The 20,238-nt window shown below is 43.8% G+C and overlaps 1 protein-coding gene across 6 annotated transcripts in view; it reads right to left on the minus strand.

Annotated features, from left to right (window-relative positions):
- LOC138922840 (heparan sulfate glucosamine 3-O-sulfotransferase 4-like) overlaps nucleotides 1–11,308 on the minus strand; it is a 205,028-nt gene extending 193,720 nt beyond the window's left edge. For 5 of the 6 annotated variants that reach the window (XM_070259257.1, XM_070259255.1, XM_070259259.1 and 2 more), the window contains exon 1: nucleotides 452–11,308. The gene's annotated coding sequence lies outside the window, so the exon portion shown is untranslated. The remainder of the gene's footprint in view (nucleotides 1–451) is intronic. The other variant, XM_070259260.1, reaches the window with a different exon arrangement.
- Between the last annotated feature and the right edge of the window lie 8,930 nt (nucleotides 11,309–20,238).

The raw sequence follows: 20,238 nt of genomic DNA on the forward strand, positions 1-20,238 counted from the left end.
GTTGTCAGGGTACATTAAACTATCCAGTAAAAAAACAAAGCGTCCTCTAACTATAACAGCAGTTGTCACTTACTTAAGGCTTCCTACCTGGCACTTGTCTAAAATAGTGATCTATGTTTCCAAACGTCGCCGTGAAACAATCATTATTAATATTTATAGATGAGAACCCTGACTCTCGCCCAGGTTCCTTCTGTCGCCCCTGCTAACAGGTGACAGAGCTGGCACTGACCGGGCCTGTAGTGCTCCAGAGCTCGGGCTCCACCGCAGACCCACGGTCACCGTCCGCCTGATAAACGCACTCCTCCCTCCCGCACCCACCGCCGCCGACATGGGCTTCTCTCCGGTCGGGCTGCAGGCGGGCTGGTCACACGATCCTCGGGCATCCCGGACCGCCCCGAACACCTGCGCCCCCCGGCAGCCCGAGGGCCGGGGTCTCCCCCATCGGCCTTACCCGCTCTGACGGCCCGCCCGGGTTTATACACCGCCGCGGGGGGCGACGAGGTCCCAGACACTTCCTGCTCCCATCCCCAAGCACAGGCACACCCTTCCCAGCTAGTCCCTCGCCCTCGGTGCGCACCCTGCATTTTCCGAGCACACCCCAAAGTTCCCCAACGGTTCTCTGGAGTCCTGAGAAGACAAACGAGGAGGCTACGGCTGCACATGCGCAGAAGGAGCGTGGCGTCCCCTTCCCGGAGTCCAGGCGGTGAACCTCACCTATTTAAAACTACATTTCCCATAGGCCTCCGCGTCTACATTTCAAGTCACTTTTGGCCTTTCCGCGAAAGCGGGAGGACGGTGTTCTTAAATCTCTCCTGCCCAGGGTCCTCCGAGCCCGAAGAGGTTAAGGGTTAAGCCTGAACTCTGCTGTCAAATGCAAAGGGTAGTCCGCTATTGGCTCCCGATTAAAATAGCATTTTTTTCATAAGTCATTTGGAGGTAATTGGGGAAATTTGAATACGGATTGGATATGGAAAATATTAAAATATTACTTAGATGGTGTGAAAAAAATTTGGAGTTAGGTAGGAAAATTGACTTTGTAAAAAGAAAAAGACATGACGACTGAAGTAGTTAAATTATATAGCTGTAAAATTATAATTTTACAATTTTTCAACCTGGGACCTCCACCCTGTTCCTTTACAGCCGCCGGACCCACCAACCCCTGAGCCCCATCCTGGCGCGCCTGGGGCCCAGTGTGCAGATTCTACTGAGGGTCTGCACAGGTGCTCCAGGGGTGGATGTTTATAGGAAATCTGTTGGGTCTTCTACATTAACATTGATTCTTGCTGAATTCTCTTATTGTTTCATAAATTTTTATGTTAAATATCTTGGATTTCCATGCACATAACGACAAGTTTGCTTGCTTTTTGCTGACGTTTATAATTCTTTGTCATTCTTTACCAAATTACAGACAAAAGCACAAGAATGCTGGTTAAACTATATTAAATCAATCATAATAGACTTTAACATAAAGATCACGAAGGAGAGAAAGTGGTCACACATATGTCGTTTAACAAACATTTATTGAAAACTGACTGTACAATCGACATCATTCTAGGTGCTGGGATAGCAACATCAAATAAAAGAGAGTAAATTCCCTACCCCCATGGAGTTTATGATCAGGCTTGTTGTGGGGCCTATTAGTCAGGGTCCCCTGAAGAAACAGGTGTCAGTTGTCAAGAAACCATGGGACACTTGAGGAGAGTCTAATAAATAGGGCTCTAAAAATGTGGGTAGGGTTAGTGAAGCATCCTGTAACTAGTGTTGGTAGAGAGTTATTATCGCCCCCAGGGCTGTAGTGAGAGTAGGTGACATTATCAGAACTTAGCACAAAAGGCCACCCTTATGAGAGCTGTGGTCTTAGGAAGAGAAACATTGTGAATGCCCATTACATGGCTCAGCACGGAGAGCCAAAGGAATAAATACCCAACACCTCACTTGTTCTCTTCCCTCTGATATCCTATCCTCCGTTAAGCATTTATAAACCCCATTCAATACCTATTCTTAGAATTCCATCCGCATGTGTCTCTTCTAGACCTTTTGGTCACCAATTTTCCAGTCTTATTCTTGTTTAGCCCCCTACTACCTGTCAACTCACTGAGCTACTGGACATAAATCAGTATAAATCGAAACTCAAGTACATGTCAGTTCTTCACAAAGTGAACTAAATATACCTCCTTAAACTCTACCCACTGGGAAGATTTTTTTTTCACCACACATTTCAGAACCACCCCTAAGTGAGACTGTAATCGTAGCAGCCATAATTTCCAATGATGCCACCATACACTGTAAACCCAGTTTGAAGGAGAGTTGATGGGTATGTGGCCACAGGTCTCCCTTGGGGACTTTTGGGGAATGTTTAATTGTATATTCTTGTGACCAAGTTATGAGGAATTTTGTCAAAGGGACCCAGCCTTCCCTTTAGTCAAAGCCTCCTGTCTAGAAAGTAGGATATATCAAGGATTTAGAAAGAGAATCTAAATCCCTGTTGTGGTGATTTGTGTTCGTTTTCTGCCCACAAGATCCAGAATTTCACATGTATATAGATATATATCTCAAGAAGCATCTTAGTAGAATACCCATCTATTTCATTTCAATGAACTTCATGATCAAAGAGCCACCACCACTGATCCCTTCATATCACCACAAAAGATGGCTGCACATGAGAAACACTCTAAGAGTTTCAAAAAACATTTGTCAGTATCCCATTAGAGAAAATACATATTTCATTGCTTTGAAATGCAACATGGGCTGCTCCTGAGTCCACAGGGAGTATACTCATATTGATTAATTTGAGCCTATCCAAACATAATTCATCCTTCCTAATCTAATATGGTAAGGATCCACCCCCTTATGTGCTACCTAGTTTCTGCTTTATTGGGCAAGATCTTGAGTTCCTTTTGTGTTTTTGGTTTTTTAATTTCTGGATTTCTTGCAATTTTACTCTGAACATAGCTGGTTTTTTATTCCTATTATGGGCCTGGAGCCAGTAAGGAAGTTCGGACAGGGCCTGAGGATAGTGTGTATCTCCTTCAGGGGTAACTTATACTAGGATCACCCCTTAGGATTTGGAGAGAGAGAGAGAAGTGAGACAGACACTGTCAGAATTCAGTTACTCTTCACTTCTTTTTCTAAGCTCCTCAAAGCAGTGACTTTTAGTATACCTTAAAGGCCTTAAAATTGCAGAGTGTGTGGCAGGTACAACAAACTTGAACTGTCTAATAAGCCTCAAAGCTGTGCAGAGGCAAGTGTACACCTGCCAGGCAAAGTGCACAGAGTTTAGAACATCTGTTCTGACCAAGTAGTAGTATATGTTTGACCATATCCTTCTCCTCTGATAATAACTTTGGGCTTCCTAGATGCTCGGTAAATCCATGTAAGTGAAGGAATACAATTTCTTCACCTTAATCTTGACCTCACACTGATCCATCCTCGCAGTAATTGGGGGAGGTGTACTTACCTGGCATTCACCCTCATATGGCTAGTGATCATTTTATAAAATATTGAGGAACATAATGTCCCTCTTGAAGATATTCTTGTATTCAAACCTTATCTGAGTGAGTAATTGAGGCAATCTATTGAGAGCCCCAGTATATTGGATCACTTTTCAAACTGTTCAGACACCTCCATCTGGGAACTGTTTCTCTCTACACCTGTCAATATTAGATTAGTTTTATCTTTTTAGGGTTTCATGCAAAAGGAATCATACAGTGTATTTTTGTGTGGCTTTTTTTTCACTCAGGATAATGATTTTGAGATTCATCCTATAGTTGAATACCAGCAATGAAGGAACAGCCTCACACAGGGAGAAACAACTGCTTATGAAATCAAGGGAGACTCATTGTGCCCAATGAGTTCAGCTATATGTGAATCCAAATACATGTAATCATTCCAATTTCCAGGTTCCTAGACTTTCCCAGTAAATGTCCCAAATCTCATGTAATACACCTCCTCAAATTGTGGATCTAATAGTTATTGTAATTGTTTGAAGAAATAATGTCCAAAACTTCCCAAAGTTGATGAAACAATGTTAATTTACACATCCAAGAAGCTTACTGAACTCCAAGTAGGATAAATACAAAGATATAGTTTTACCTAGACACATCATAGTCAAACTGTTGTAAGCCACACACAAAGAGAAAATCTTAAGAAAGAGAAAAACAACTGAACATGTACAGGAGAGCATCAACATAAATAATATCTAACTGCTCATCAGAGAAAATAGACCCTAGAAGGCAGTGAAATGGCATATTCAAAATACTGAAAGAAAAAATGGTAACGAAGAATTTTTTTATCCAGCAAGACTATCCACTAATTATAAAGGTGAAATAAGGACATTCTTAAATTTAAAAGGACTGGAAGAATTTCTTGATATCAGAACTGAATTGTGAGAAATACTAAAGGAAATTCTTTGGGCTGGAAGAAAATGACATCAGACAGTACCTCGAATCAGCTGGAAGAAATTAAGAGAGCCAGAAGTAATAAATTTCTGGGTTTTAAAAAAAAGAATCTATAAATATATTTTCTCATTTCTTCTGTTAAATTCTTTAAAAGACATGAGATTGTACAAAGAAATAACTGTAACATTCTAGTATTGGTTTTGTAACATATATAGATATAATATATATAAAAACAAGAGCACAAGAGGGGAAAGTAACAGAGTTACATTGGAGGAAACATTCTATATTTCATAGGAATTAAGTTAATATTCGTTTGAAATAGACCATAGTCAGTTAAAATGCATATTGGAATCCCTACCACAGACACTAGGAAAATAGCTCAAAAACAGTAAAAAATATTCAATAGAGGAATTAAAATGATATACTGAAAGATTTATTTAGCACAAAAGAAGTTAATAAAGGAAGGACAGAGAACAAAAAAGCCTGAAGACAAAGAAAACAAATAGCAAAATGGCAAATGTAACTCTGATCCTATCAATAACTGCACTAAATGTGAATGGTCTAAAAAAAACAATTAGAAGACAGAGATTGGGAAAATGAATAATAAAGCAAGATCCAACTATACGTGATCTACAAAAGACACATCTTAGATTCAAAGACAAACAGAAGTTGAAACTAGAAGGATGGAAAAGACACATCACACAAATAGTTACCAAAAGATTGCTGGAGGGTTGTGTTAATACTGGACAATGTAGATTTTAAAACAAGAAATATTATTAGAAGCAAAGAGGGACATATCCAAATGACAAAATGTCATTAAATCAGAAAGATATAAAAATTATCAATGCTTACAAATGTAACAACAGAGCTTCAAGATACGTGAAGTAAAATTTGACGGAAACGAAAGGAGAAAGAGACAATTCAACAATACTTGGAAATTTCAACTGCCTCCTGTCCATAATGGATTAAAAAGAGGAAAGACAATCAGCAAGGTTATACAAGACTTGAACAGCACTATCAACCAAATTAAATTAAGTGACGTGTATAGATCACTGCACTCAATGACTACAAAACACACATTCTTTTCAATACCACATGGAACATGCTCCAGGATAGACCGTGTACTCAGCCATAAAATAAATTCAACAGATTTAGCAAGAATGAAATTATATAAAATATGTTCTCCAACCACAATGGAATGTGAGCTATCAAGAATGGAATATATCTGGGATATCCACAAACATTTGGAACTTAAATGACACCCATCTGAATAACATATGAGTCAAAGAATAAATTGGGAACAAAATTTGAAAGTACTTTGAAGTGAATGAAAATTTAAAAAATAGAATATCAAAGTCTATGGGATGTGCCTAAAGCAGTACTTAGAGAGAAATTTAGAGTATTAAACACCTATAGTGGAAGAGAGGAAAGTCTCAAATCAATAATTTAAGTTCCTACCCTAAGAAAGGAAAGAAAGGAAAATAAACCAAACTGAAAACAAGCAAAAGAAAGGAAATACAAAAGATTAGAACACGTCTGTGAAATACAAAACACCAACATCAATAAAACCAGAAATTGGCTGTTTACCACATAAAGTTGACAATCCCTTAGCTAGCATCCCCAAGGAAGAGAGAAGATAGAATTTACCAAAATCAGAAATTAGAAAGGGACACCCACAGAGAAATTAAAGGATTATAAGAGAATATTATGAACAACTTTATGCCACAAATTAGACAATTTATAAGATATTGGCAAATTCTTAGATCCAAATTTCCAAAACTGACTCAAAGAGAAATAGAAAATCTCCATAGATCTGTAACAAACAAGAAAGTTAAATTACTAATTAAAACCCTTTCAGGGAAGAAAAGCCCAGATTCAGATGACTCAACTGGTGAATTCCATTGACTATTAATGGAGAAAATAATCCCAATCTCCCACCATCTATTTCAGAAAATATTAGAAGGAGAGAGCTGGTCTCACATCATTCTATTAGGCCAGAGTCACCTTAATTTCAATGGCAAGTGAAGACATCACATGCAAAGACAAGACCACTATCCCTCATGAATATAAATGAAAAATCCTTAACGATGTGTTAGTGAGTGATGTCACCAAGATGGGGGAGTAGGAGATGTTAGCCTCTGTCCTCCCAGAAAGATCAACAATTAGACTGCTACCTACCCATGATCAAAAAGAGTTCTGGGAGAGCTCTAAAGCCCTCTTAAGAAACTTTAGCAACATAGCGGAACAAAAAATGTGAGAATAACCACACATAAAGAGAAAGAAGAACAGCTTCATTTTGCCTGCATCACCCCGTCCTTTAAGCTGGCATTACTCAGTGCTAAGAGGGAACTCCTCAGCTAGAAAGAGCTCTCCTTTCAGGGAAAGAGAGAGCAGAGTGAACGACCGGCGTCCCAGCCTTTCAGGGCACACAGGAAGTACCCACTTTGGTTTCCCCCCACCCAGAGACTGGCAAAGCAGAGAGATATAGAGATGGCTAGGGACAGGGAAGAAGAGCAGGGTTTACCAATATCGGGCACACAGCAGTAAAGACCACAGCTGTGTGACCTGTTCTATAGATAACCCCAACGTGGAAGGGCAAGGGGAACAGTGCACTAAGAGAGATACACAGCTCTGTGGGAGCAGGGGAGGAGCAGTCTCTGAACACGTTCCAGGAAAGGGGTCACCTTCCATGCCAAGATGAACTTTGCATGAATAAAGATTTAAGTGAGGACAGACTGAGAAGAGTGAAGAGGGGAATGGGGTGTCGACCAAATTTCATCCACCTGCAATTTTACCTACTCAAATTTTATCTACCACGGCAAGAAGTTAGTGTCTAATATTTTAAAATTACTTTTAAATACAAGTATTCGTACTAGTTATATAAATGGAGGTAAACACAAGAACAGCTAGGATAGAAATGGCTCAAGTGGTTTCCATGGGGAATGGAACTGGGGGGATAGAAAGGACTGGGGTTGTGAGGTTGGGGAGGGCCTGTCACGGTCCTTTATAAAGCCTTCAGTACTATTTGATTTTAAAGGCACAAGTATGGATTCCTTAGATAAATATTAATTTTTAAGTGAGCTTTAAAGAATGAGTAAGGTTTCTACAAGGAGAAACTTGTAGTTTCTCAGTTTACTTTTCCTGCCACTCTAGTGCCTACGACCACAGGGCGTGGGAAAGCCCTGGCCCCGGCTTCAGAGTGGCTGTGGCTTCACGGGAACATGGATGATCTGTCCCTGTGGTACCACAGCATCACGTCTGCCTGCGATCCTGCTCTAAACCAGCAGCCTCTGATACTGCCAGAATCCCAGCATCATCCCCGCTGGCAGTTCTTCATGCCAGGCCCCACCCACTGGACCAGACTCCTGAAATGCTGAAATGGACCTGAATCCCTACTTTCTCCATCCCTAGTTCAGCCTCTTCTTTTTATACGTGGCCCACGTCAGCCTCTGGACAGCATCCACGATGCACTGATGGTCTCCCACCAGAACTCATTTGTACATTTCTGCCTGTTCCTCCTTCACCCGCTCTCTTCCTGCAGAATGGCTTGGCTGCTCCTTGGAGCTCATGCAGGATCGATGTATCACTTAGAGCAGCTCTAAGGAAACATCTGGTGAGGGGGAAACAGGACTCACTCCAGGCAATTACCAGACGTAGGAGGTACTGCCGATTTCCACAACCAAATAATGCACTGCACCAAGCTCCAAGGCAGGAAAGGGCAGAGATCCTAGAGCCAGGCTGCTGAGGTTGGAATCCCTATAATACCACTTACCAGCTGTGTGATTTGGGGCTCTTGATTGAACCTCTCTCTGTCTCAATTTTCTAATCTGTAAAATGGGGCTACTAATGGATCATGGAGGATCCAAGCCGAAGATACTGAAATTGGTTAAGAGGTTCTTGCATTAATCCAGACAAAAGACAATAAGGGTCTGAACTGAGGCAGTGACAGGGAGGATGAAGCTGAGGAGACCGAATTAGAAAGTTATTTCGGAGGCTGAATGGCACAATTTGGTACCAAGTGACCATGGGGGATCAGGCACCAGAAGAAGGGGACAGGTAGGAGGAGAGAGAAACCATTTAAGTGTAGCTTCTAATTTTTTTATGAGGGTAGCTGAGTAAATGTGGATGCTATTAACATTGACAGTTCACAAAAGAGACTCATATTTGCTGTGTGTGTGGCAGGGAGGGGCATATTCCAGAGAGTTCTGTTGTAATGATGACGTATCTCCTTTCATTTTCATCACCACACTGTGGTTCCGATCCTCAGATGATGAAAGTGTGTCTGCAGCCTGACATTTGTTACCTCACTTAATCCTCACACGAGCCCCATGAGGTAAACGTGCTGCTACTATCTCTGTGACGTAACAGGGTACTTGAGTCTCAGAGAGGTAAAGCAACCTGCCCAAGATCACACAGCACCTTGGCTGGGATTTAAATCCAAGAGGATTGGACTCCTTGAGCTATCAGCCTTCCAGTATTGCACATTGCCTCTCAAATACACTCTTCCAGAGAGGCGTCCTAGATATTTTCATCTGTGCAGTCCTCCTGCATGAAATAGTTCAGATTCTTCTACCTAATTTTCATTTGAAACTCTCCTTGTATACTCTAGAATTTGTCCCAGCTGGTGAAAAGGTGTCTTACCATATTATATACTTGTCACAGCTGCTCTATAAACCTGCATGTGTGCACTGTGTTGGCACGGTGTGGTTTCTGTGTCTAATTACAGTGTTGAAAGCTACTACATGCACAGATAGATATGTATATAGAGATTAGGAACACAGAGCGGTTCCCCTTTCACATAAAAGTGCATGTGCTGTAGAGGAAGAATAGCATATTTTTAACTCTTGAGCACTATTTGCTTAGCTGATAGCTAAGTGAAATGAGGGGGTGTTAGAAAGCTGTGAATAATGTTCAATATGAATATTATAGGTTACCTGGGAAAAAGGGGTTTTACAGTATAAAATGATACTGCCAAAATCCAGCAAAAGGCTTAAAAGTCCAAACCACTCTAAACATTGATTTGACTCAATCGTGCCATTTAGAACATTCCATTTCCCCAGAAAGAAGTCATTCCTGAGAAAAACTGTGCAAATGGAATGTAAGAAGGAGAGAGAAGAAAAAGTAAGATTGCAGATCCACAATGAACAGCGTCCACTTTCACCTTTTGGGAAATTTATTTCTACCCCTCAAAAAAAGAGAGCCGCAAATAATGGTTTTCCCGATGAAACCACCCCAGCTGGATCATGCTAAAAAGCTTTCAGGAGGGAAGCAGTAAATAAATTCAACTGTTCAGATGCATTTGGAAGTCATCCTAAAGCAGCAGCCCCAGTAATCGCTGCGCCATCAACAACTAAAAGGATCCAGACTATTAGATGTGGACAACAGAGAAATAATGGATGCTAAAGAGGTCGGAAACAGAAATGATGGCATTCACCCACTACATAGCTTCAAAGCGGATGACGGGAAAATGGAGGCTCCATTTTCTAACTACTGAACTATTAAAACACACACACACACACACACACACACACAGACTGATAAATGCCAGTATCAGTTTTATCACGTAGGTGGTTAAACAGTCACTTTCTTCTTCAATATTTTGAAATATACAAGGACTTTGGTCTTCTACTAATTTCAGAGTTGAAGAGGCAGGACGGCTTCCTTCTCTGCCAACGTGCAGACTGGGAAGATGTGATGCTGGGGCACCCAAGGTTCCAGAACCTTGGAGGCAGGATGCTGGAACATAAGGCAGGCAGGGACGCACAAAATGTCTATCCATGAGCTTAAAGAATTGTTGGATAAGAACCAGTTCTGCTTCTCCAGCCAAGCTTTCGCTACTTGCCAAGAACATTATGCTTTGGTAGCCCAGTGATTCTTGCAGTAAGGACCCACGAAGTCTGCTTACATCAGAATCAGCTGCATCCCTTGTTGAAATGCAGATGCCCAGGCCCCAACCTACTGAAGCAGAATCTGTTGAGGTGGGGCAAAGATTCTCATGCCACTGTCCTTGAGACTTAGCAAGGTAATTAATGTGACCAGATGTCCTGGTTTGACTGGGACAATCCGAAATTCCAAGATCTTCGAAGTATTATGATATAGACTAGGGGTCCACAAACTACAGCCCATGGACCAAATTTGGCTGCCGTTTGTTTTTGTAAATGGGTTTCAATTGGAACACAGTCATGTTCGTTCATTTTTGTCTTTGGCTGTTTTGACCCTACAACAGCAAAGGTGGATAGTTGCCACAGAGACTGTATGGCAGGCAAAGTCTAAAATATTTACTATCTGGCACTTTACAAAAAAAGCTGGTTCACTCCCAATGTAGACCAAAGGTTTTCAACCATTTCTGCACATCAAAATCATGTAGGGATTTTTATAACACCACTTCCCCAGACCTAGTCCCAGAGTTTCTGAATCAATTGGCCTGGGGTAGGACTGGATATAGCTATCATTTAAAAGCCTGTTCAGGTGATTCTAATGCGTGGCCAGGAAGAGGCCAATTGCTCTAAGGGAGACTGCACATACTTTGGAACCAGGCTGAAAAGACTCTGCTCCATAACCCCTCCCTTCATAATCCGGCTGAGTGTCCTTGGGCAGCCCGTGTAACTTGCATGAGTCTCAACTGCTTTATCTGTAAAACAGAGCTACCAATAGTCACTTTGTTGGGCGAGGTATTAGGAAGATGAGAGACTATATACGCACACCTCCCGAGACAGGGCTTAGCATCCTGTGAGACTAAATAAATGGTACTGGCGGTGATGAGGAGGATGATAATGATGATAACCATGATAAAGGGTAATGCCTATGGCTTCAATAATGCAATTGGATATACATTCATTAAGCACTGTCTGTGTGCTCTGGAAGGGGAAACCTTGATAAATAAGATGTGATGACCACCTGAAGGAGCTCACAGTCAAGTAAAACAAACAGGCACGTAAGATAGTGACAGCAAGAGAAAAGAAAAACGGCCCAAGAAGATGGAAAAACGAGTCACAAGAGAAACTAAATTCTAATAAATATAGACAAACATGTAAACTTCAGCAATAATCAGGGAAATGAAAAACAAAACTCGAATGAGACATTTTCTCCCAGCAAATAGGCAAATATTAAAAATATCCCACCTTCACAGAAGCATAATTTTTACAGGCTTTTTAAAGGGTGAATTGACAGGTTAAAATCTGCACACTTTTCAAATCCTCTATTTCCCTTCTAGGTATGTAGTCTGGAGAAACACATATGCTCTAACAGACCTGTGTAGGAACTTTCACTGTGGCATGGCTGCAGCAATGTGAACCATCTAAATACCCATAAGATGGGGAATGGCCAACTAAATCTTCATGCCTTCATTCTATCTAATTCAATGCTAAATTATTTTTTAAAGTGATTTAAATGCATACAGGTACAAAACAGACAATCACACAAAGTACTCTGTGTCAAAGATGCAAATCATAGAAAATGCCAGAACATAGGTATAATAAAGCACACACATGCACACTCAAAACAAAACTTTACTTTTTTATCCATGTATGTGTATGTAAATTCCCAGACAAGATTACTTCTGGAAAGGAAAGGTAGATTTTGAGAGTAGCCTAGAGGAGATCTTTCACTTACTATATTGTTTGAATATTTAATAAAGTGAATGTATTCATGTACTGCTTATGTACATCTTTTAAAAGAAAAAAAAACACCAGACAATAATTGAATGTAGTGAGTATTATTAGAGAAGTATGTGTAAAGCATGATGGGGGAACCAAAAACAATGCTGCTGGGGTGGGATGGAGAGGAGGAGGTGCCGCAGAGATAGGGTAATGCTGAGCAAGGCCTTGAAGGAGAAGATGATGGTGGCATCCCAGACAGAGAGGGGACCATATGCAGGGGCTCAGGGGCATGGCATGTATGCTTTCATTCATTCATCCCATTATTCACTCAACAAACATTTGTGGAGTGTCACCTCTGAGCTCAGGAGTGTTCCAGGTGCTGGAGAGACAGCAGGGAACAGACAGACAAAGGTCCCTGCCCGCACGTTGCTTCTCTTCTAGTCTGTCTAGATAGATAACGTGCAAGAAACAATCAAGACGCATAGTGTGACGGGGAGTGCTGTGCGGAGAATAGTGCAGGGAAAGGAGGTGGGAGATGCTGCGGTGGGAGCGGGGCCCCCTATTTTAGTTGGGGTCACCAGAGAAGATTGTGCTAGGAAGTAGCATAAACAGAGAGCTGAAGGAGCTGAAAGAGCTAGCCATGGGGACAACCAAGGGAAGAATGTTCCAGCCACAAGGACAGCAGGTGCAGAGGACCCCATGCAGGGCTGAGCTTGACATGTCCCAGCGACCACCAGAAGGACAGCATGGCTGGAGTGGGTCAGCAAGAGGACAGAGAGACGGTGGATGGAGGCTGGGAGGTGTCGTGCAAAGCTTTGCGAAACGTGGAAAGGATTTTGACTTTTCCTCTGGGCGGGGTAGGTGGGGGTGGGGAGCGGTCACCGTAGGCTTTTAAACTGGGAAGGGGCTTGATTCATTATATGTTTAAAGATACCTCTGGATGCTTGACTGAGAGGACTCCAGGGGGCTAACGTGGAGGCAGGGAGACAGTTGGGAGCCTCCGGCATTTGCAGGGTCTGCTCAGGGCCTGGGCAGCTGAGTCACGGGGCGCTGGGTCACTAGACACAGGGGTGGGAACACGGGATCTCAACAGCACGTGGACATCACTGGCCTCTTCCTCGGGTAGCAGCATCCTGATGCTCTTTGACCGACCTGCCTATACCCTTGCAGGACCCAGAGGAAGCGTACAAATGAAGGGCCATATACCACATGCCCAGGGATTTGAAAGTGATAAAGCAATCTATTAAAGTGTCATTTAAAATATGTACTATCCTCCTATCTTCATAATGACCTGGAAGGCCAAGTTCAAATTTGGAATCCTCTGGCTTCTCAGATTTTCTTGCCAGAATATAGCAGCATGGGGAGAGCTGGCTCCTGGCTTATGGCTCCCGGATCCCTACCCTCAGCCTGTTCCCCACTTCTCTTCCTACTCCCAGCTCTGCCCATCACTGTAGTGGCTTTTTGTACGTGTGTGAGTACATCATAACCTGCACAGTGAAAATGGGTGGACAGCAGTCTTTACATTCCCTCTGGCTTTCATGTGCCATGTGCCCTCGGGAGGACAGATCCAGGGAAGAGCCAACTTGGGCAGGGAGGTCCAGGGTCTCTGTGACCAAGAGAATGGTCCAGAAGAGAGGGTGCAGGTTGAGGTGGGCAAGTGCCCTTGGCCTGTGGCCTCCTTATCCCCTGGGAAGACGTGATGGGAGAAGGACTAGAGTGGAGACTAATAGGGCGGATGACTCAGTGCAGGGATGTTTTCTGCATGGGCTTAAGAATGGCGCTGCCCTCCGCAATCAAGCCGGCTGAGCTTAGGTCACTGCTCCTTACCCAAGGGACGTGGGACACCTTGGTTGGGATTTCCTCTAAGAAGCCACACAATGGTGGTGGGAGGTGGTTCTTAGGAATTTAAATCATGAATGGAGGGGCTGAGGGAAATGTCTTGGAGCTGGTTTGTACCAGCCACAGCGTCTTGAAGAGAGTGTCGCTTAAGTCCTATTCTCTGGATTATTGGAGGTCTGCTGGTTCCAGTCCTTTCTTAGGCTTCTTTGATCAGCTATGCCTTCCATTCCATGAGCTTTCTAAGGCTTGCACCATTCAGAGATACTTACTGTGCCTGTAACCAAGAAACCCTACAAGATGCAGGCTGTGTTACTAAGAATTCCATGTGCCACATTAGAGCGGCTGAACTTTAGTCTGCAGAAAATTGGAGGCTTTTAAACAGAGAGCTGGCTTTTTTTTCTTTTAATGTCTCTAGAGAGACACAGAAGATGGGCTGAAAGGGAAGAAACTCATCTGGCCTTCCTTGCTCCTCCAGCACTTCAAACGGTGGATTAAACAGAGGCACCTATTATGAAATATAAGTTCAACTTCAAGAAAGAAAGAAGAAATCTTCAGGGTAGGTAGGTGAGAGAGACACCAGGAGACTGGCGATGAGTAATTGAGCTCATTTTCAGGCAAGAACAAAGATTCAAGGCTGACTCCCAGGAATTAGAGATCGGGTAGTACAACATCATATCCCAGTTCAATTCTAGAAGACATTATAGAACAGATGGTTTCTGAGCAGGGAGAAGCCAACGGAGGTTCAGTATGACCAAGTCATGCCAGACTCCTGTCAGCCCCAGCCTGCTCCTGTATAGCTCCATGAACTGGAAGTCTTCAGCAGTCAGATGCATATTAGGTGCCTTGGCCTCACCACTAGTGTGGTCTTACTAACGCTGCCCTAAACTTGATATACGTGCCCTGATTCCACTCAGTCAGCTTTTCCCTAAGCCTCTAAGGTCTCTTAGTCTCTTGCTGAAACCATTATCTCAGCCCACCTGTACAGGGTCTTGAAATCCTGTTAATCTCTTGCAAAGTTCTTCCTTGACAAAACTCTCCCTTGAGAGACTGTCCTTGTAGTGGATGTCTGCTGTCTCTCCATGACCAGCATCCACTTCTCCTTGTGCTGTAACAGCTTCGTACCTGGCCTTGATAAAGGATCCTTCCTCCACTCCCACTTCCGTGCTCAGCTCGGGGGAGCTCACTTTGTCTCCAGCTCTAGAGCATATCTTTATCATATGAGCAAGGAGCCGCCACTGAAGAGTTTTAGTATGTCCCTATGAGGACAGAGTCAATGGCAGGATGGTGTGATCAGAGACGCATCTGGGGAGAATCCCTCTGGGTGCAGGGTGAGGAAGAAACTGCATGCAAGAAGACCAGCTGGAAGACTGTGGGGAGTTTTGAGGAAAGAAATGGCAGTTTGGACTAGCATATTGGCAGGAGGTGGAAGAGAAGTAGATCGACTCGAGTGACTTTTAGGAATTAAAGTCAACAGGCTGGTGATGAATTGGATATGGGGGATGGAGGGAGAAAGAGATGTCACAAATGATTCCTAAGTTTGCGCTTTGTGCAAGTGAATGGATCACGGTGACTTCACCGATAGAGGGAAATCAGAAAGAGAAGCAGACTTGAGGAAGGGAGTCATGAAGAGCATGGCTTCAGTTCGGAGTATTTTGAAACACCTAAGAGAAAGTGTTAAGAGGCAATTGGATATACAAATATGGAACACTGAGGATGTATCTGAGTTGGAGATATTAACTTGCCAGTCCACGTAGAAAGCCAAAGACGTGCATTATATCAGTGAGAGGAGAAGAGCGAGCCAGAGACCAACCTCATAACTGCCCCCTCTGTGTTCCCTCCGACAACACTCTCTTTCCATCTTACATTTATGCTCTTGGTTTTTCTACCTCTCAAAATGCACGCACACATGACTTGTTCCTACTTAAACCCAATATCCCCCCCCTGCTAATTTCTGCAGATGGTATTTTGACTTTGTTAAATATTTTTCATGGCAGAATCATAGCAATGCCTTGCACAGAGATGGCAAAAGAGATGTGGGCAAACGATGAGGCTAATTCTACTTTGTCTTTTATTGGTTCTTGAAATGGAGACACCAGGCATCTGGAATCTGAAACCCTGTACTCTATGCATCCAGACCTCGTATTCCATACTTCATGAAGCATCTCCAGTTTGGGAGATTATACATTAGGACAGGAATGGATGAACTAGTTTATGTCCTGTGGACAAGGGTCCAGCACAGAGAGCAGGCTGGAAGCCATGCAGGATGGGGAGCAAGGTAACTTGGGGATATTATCTGACTTATTCCATGTGGTCCCAAGAATAAGGGCAGGATCCATGACTTACGCCTCTTGTGTTCTTGGGCCAGGACAGGCCTGTTACAAAGCGGGCTTCAATAAATGTGTGTTAATAACTCTGCAGATGATGAATATACGGAGCAGTGATGAGGCCTGGCTGAGGATGCTGAAGATGTCATTCAGACATCCTGGCATATATTACCCTTAAGTGCTGCCTCGGTGGTTGGGCATCTGCACTTAGAACCCAGCAGAGTCTTGCCCCTGATATCAAGATATCCATGGGCCTGCCTCCCGCCGTCCCTCCCTCACCCTACCCTCCGCCCAAGAACCTGTGGAATTCAGTCAGACGCCAGAGACTCCAGGAAGGTCCTAGAGAAGAGGCGATCAGGGGTGAGACTCTCTCAATCATTTATTGCAGCTCTCATTGGCTTTCCTAGAATCAGCCAGAGCTGAAATCTGATTGTGGAACCTTGGATTCTGGATTGCGGGGGTATGGACCCAGGGAACATTTATTAAGCAAGACTATATGTAATGTCCACTTAATTCTCACTGCACACTGGCGTTCTTATTACTTTTGCTTAGGGAACTGAGGCTCAGAGAGGCTGAGATTGTCCAGCCTGCAAGCAGTGGAGCATGCATCAAATCGAGACCAGCCCAATTCCACAGCCTGTGTTCATTCCACTCAACTTCACAGCCTCTCTTCAAGGTCTTGATGAGGGGGTCTCACCTCATACACACTCTCCAGTGAGTGTAAAGAGAACACCTGAGCTAGAGCCACTTTCTCCTAACGTATTATGAGGATACTCTGGCTTAGAGTAGAAATCAGAACTCAAACCACACCTTACTCTCCGCTGGGCCATGCTGCCGGTGAATCAGGCCAGCGCCCCTTGTTGACACGCTTTCTAAATGATCATTCTTCTCTTTCATTTTTTAAATTTGGAACCAATTTGCTCCTCTCTGCTTGATAAGGATCTAACACTTGCCTAGTCAAAACAAATGGAGTGATAATCAGAGCTTGCTTTTGTGCAGCGTGTTGCAGTGGGTGCCAGCCTTCCCCAGCCCCTCCCTGGCTGGAATACAAACACCTTCCTCAGGTAAGCTAAGCTCTACCACGATTCTAAGCTTACTCTGATAGAAAAGAGTGAGATGAGAGCCTCATCTCTGCCTGAGGGAGTTGGGGAGCATTCTTCCTGCTGCTGCATAAGTGGAAACTGCCACGTGACCTACAGCCATCTCCTTCCCCTCGTTCTGCTGGAGAGATCCACGCACCTGGTTTTCACTTCAGCAACTCTGCTCATCCTTGCTGTGGCAGATCCCTCTTCTCAATCCCAGCAGCACGCCTGGGCAGGAGCAGGGACAGGCAGTCCCGCTCCCAATGGAGCCCTTGGCTAGACCCACAGTGTTCCCACCCACCTGACTTGAAAATATCCACAGCCGTTGCTTTCCTGAGCGTCTGCTATGTAGGGGCCTGTCTCCATGCTAGGTACTTTACATAAATCATGCTATTTAATTCTCTCAACAATCCCTTCCTTCAAATATTTATTTTGCACTTCCTGAGTGCTAGGCACTGTCCGAGGGATGCAGCAAAGAACCAAAGCAAGCAAACCCCTCTCCTTGTGGAACTTATGTTCTTTTGTGGAGGAGCACCTCTCTAAATGATACTGCTACCCCCATTTTTAAAGAGAAAAATAAGGTTCTGGGAGTTTTCATAACTTGGAATTTCACACAGCTGGTAAAGAGAAGAGATGAAATGTAAGCGCTGGCTTCTAAGACCCGAACCTATGCTCCTTCCCTTACATCCTACCTCTTGCAGCTGCTCGCAGGTCTTACTCCCAGAATTCCTAGGATTGAAGGGCTAAGATCAAGATATAACAGCTTGTGCCTGGGTTCGCACAGCTAGCAAGTTCCCGGGGGCAGTTGCAAACTGGTCCTTACTGATTCTAAAGGTCTTTCAGTTAATCAGGTCACAGAGCGTGGAAAAGCATCATAATTCTAGCTTATGGACAAGAGTACCCACTCTGCAAAGGCATGGCTCCAGCTGCTGTGTCTGCATGGGTTCATCTGCTCCTCCTAGCTGACCTGTGAATGTAGGTAATTTTAGTATTATTTCCTTCTTACAGATGAGGAGACTAAAGGATTGAGTGTTTATGAAACTCCCCCAAAGTCATGGAGCTAGGAAGGGGCAGAGCTGGGATGTGAACCCAGGCTGGCTGGTGCCGGGTCCAATTCCTCCCCACTATGTCTACTCACTCCTCAAAGATGAGATACAAATTGATCTTGCATTAAAGGAAGCCTAGATTCCCAAACGTCTCCAGGGCTATACTATCATGCCACTTGCTCGCAAGTTTGAAAGGTCTTTTCTCATAAAGAGCAAAAGATGTGGAGGACTAGGAGTTCAGTCTTGACAGGCATGCAGGGGAAAAGTGTTACTGGCAAGAGGAAAGGCTGTGCAAAGGTCCAGGGGTAAGGAAGAGCACATCCTGGTTCCCCAAAAAATGGTCCAGATGATCACTCACTCCTTTTGACACCAGATGTGGAAACGGTGCTCTCCCAACCAGGAAGAGCCCCTCCCTGGCCAGCTCCTTCCGGGGAGCATCTTTCTCCTCCTGGGACTGGTGCTGTAACATGTCCAGGGGATCTCCAGGCAGAGCAGCTACAGACTTTGTGGGGCCCAGTGCAAAATGAAAACGTGAGGACCCCTGTTCAGAAATTATTAAGAATTTCAAGATGGCGACAGTAGATCATTAAACCAAGCATGGAGCTCTCCTAAGCACAGGGCCCTGTGCAACTGCACAGGCCACATGCCCACAAAGCCAGGCCTGCCCCTGGTCTCCCTGAGCTACAATGTCACCTCCCTTATCTCATTTTTTCTTCATGACAATTCTGGGAACTGAGTATTGTCACGCCCAAGTTCCAGCTGAGGAAACTAAATCTGTAAGGCCAAGAATGACTTGATCAAGTTCTCGGAATTAGTAACCATGTCAAGATCAGAATAATAATGAAATGACAACTAATGCATAACATTTGTGGAGTCCCGGGGCTCAAAGCTGAAATCCTCTGACGCCAAAGCCCATGTTCTAACACAGTCTGCTACTATGCCTCCTGCCCACAGCTCAGGGCTTCTGTGTCTAATCCTGACTTCAGACGGTTTTGTGCCTGGATTGTAAAAAGGGCCTGGACCAGTTAGGCTTTGCCAAGAGATGGAATCAACACATGTCAACAACCATCCAGTGCCATGAACATCTTCCCAAAGCCTAGAGAGGAAATCCAAGTGGAGACGTCGGGTAGCCTGAACTTCTTAACAAACTGTTGTTGCTGCCGAGGCCACCTCATCCCTGGGCTATCCCAGGGACCAGGCCTCCACGCTGCACTCAACAAGCAGATCGAGAAGCTTCTCTCCTTGATAACCAAACACATCCATTCAAGGCAACAGAGTTTTCTATTCAATTATCACAAATTTTAAGGAGGTTTAAAAACAGAACCCCAAGTTCACACCCACTCACTCTTTTACCCTATTTAGTCCATTTAGACCAAAATTAAGAAGACTCTGTTATCCAGGTTGTTTCTTTCCCGTGTGATGGAACATAATCCAACCACATCCTGAGATGTGCAAAGTGCTTAAGACCCTGGAGTCGGGCATAACTGAGTTTAGGCCCAGCCCCTCGTGGTACCAGATGTGTCAACTTGAGCAAGTATCAAACCTCTCCTCAGTTTCTTCATCGTGTAATAAAGGAATGCCCAGTTCATAAGGTTGCGACTCTTAAGCGCCCAGCACATTGGTAACGTGCTTCATGGGTGTTAACCATTAGTAGCGGCGTGATTGGCAGTAATGTTATTAAGTTGTTCTCAGCTAACTCCTCTGCTGGTTCAGTCTCGTATTCATTCATTTATCAACATATAGAAATATTGCTGCATACTTCCTATGTCCAGCTCTGCACCACAGTTTGGAGAAACAGAATGAGATTGAGGCCCAGATCCAGAGGAGCTCACAGACTAGTCAGCAAGTAGGAGGTAAATGTGGACCTAAATAACTAGACTACAGAGAAGACAATGTTCATGGAGAACTGGAAACAGGACCTCAGACTGGGTGAACTAAGGAAGTCTTCTTGG

Source organism: Equus caballus, unplaced genomic scaffold, assembly GCF_041296265.1.
Source record: "Equus caballus isolate H_3958 breed thoroughbred unplaced genomic scaffold, TB-T2T haplotype1-0000016, whole genome shotgun sequence".
Lineage (NCBI taxonomy): Eukaryota > Metazoa > Chordata > Mammalia > Perissodactyla > Equidae > Equus > Equus caballus.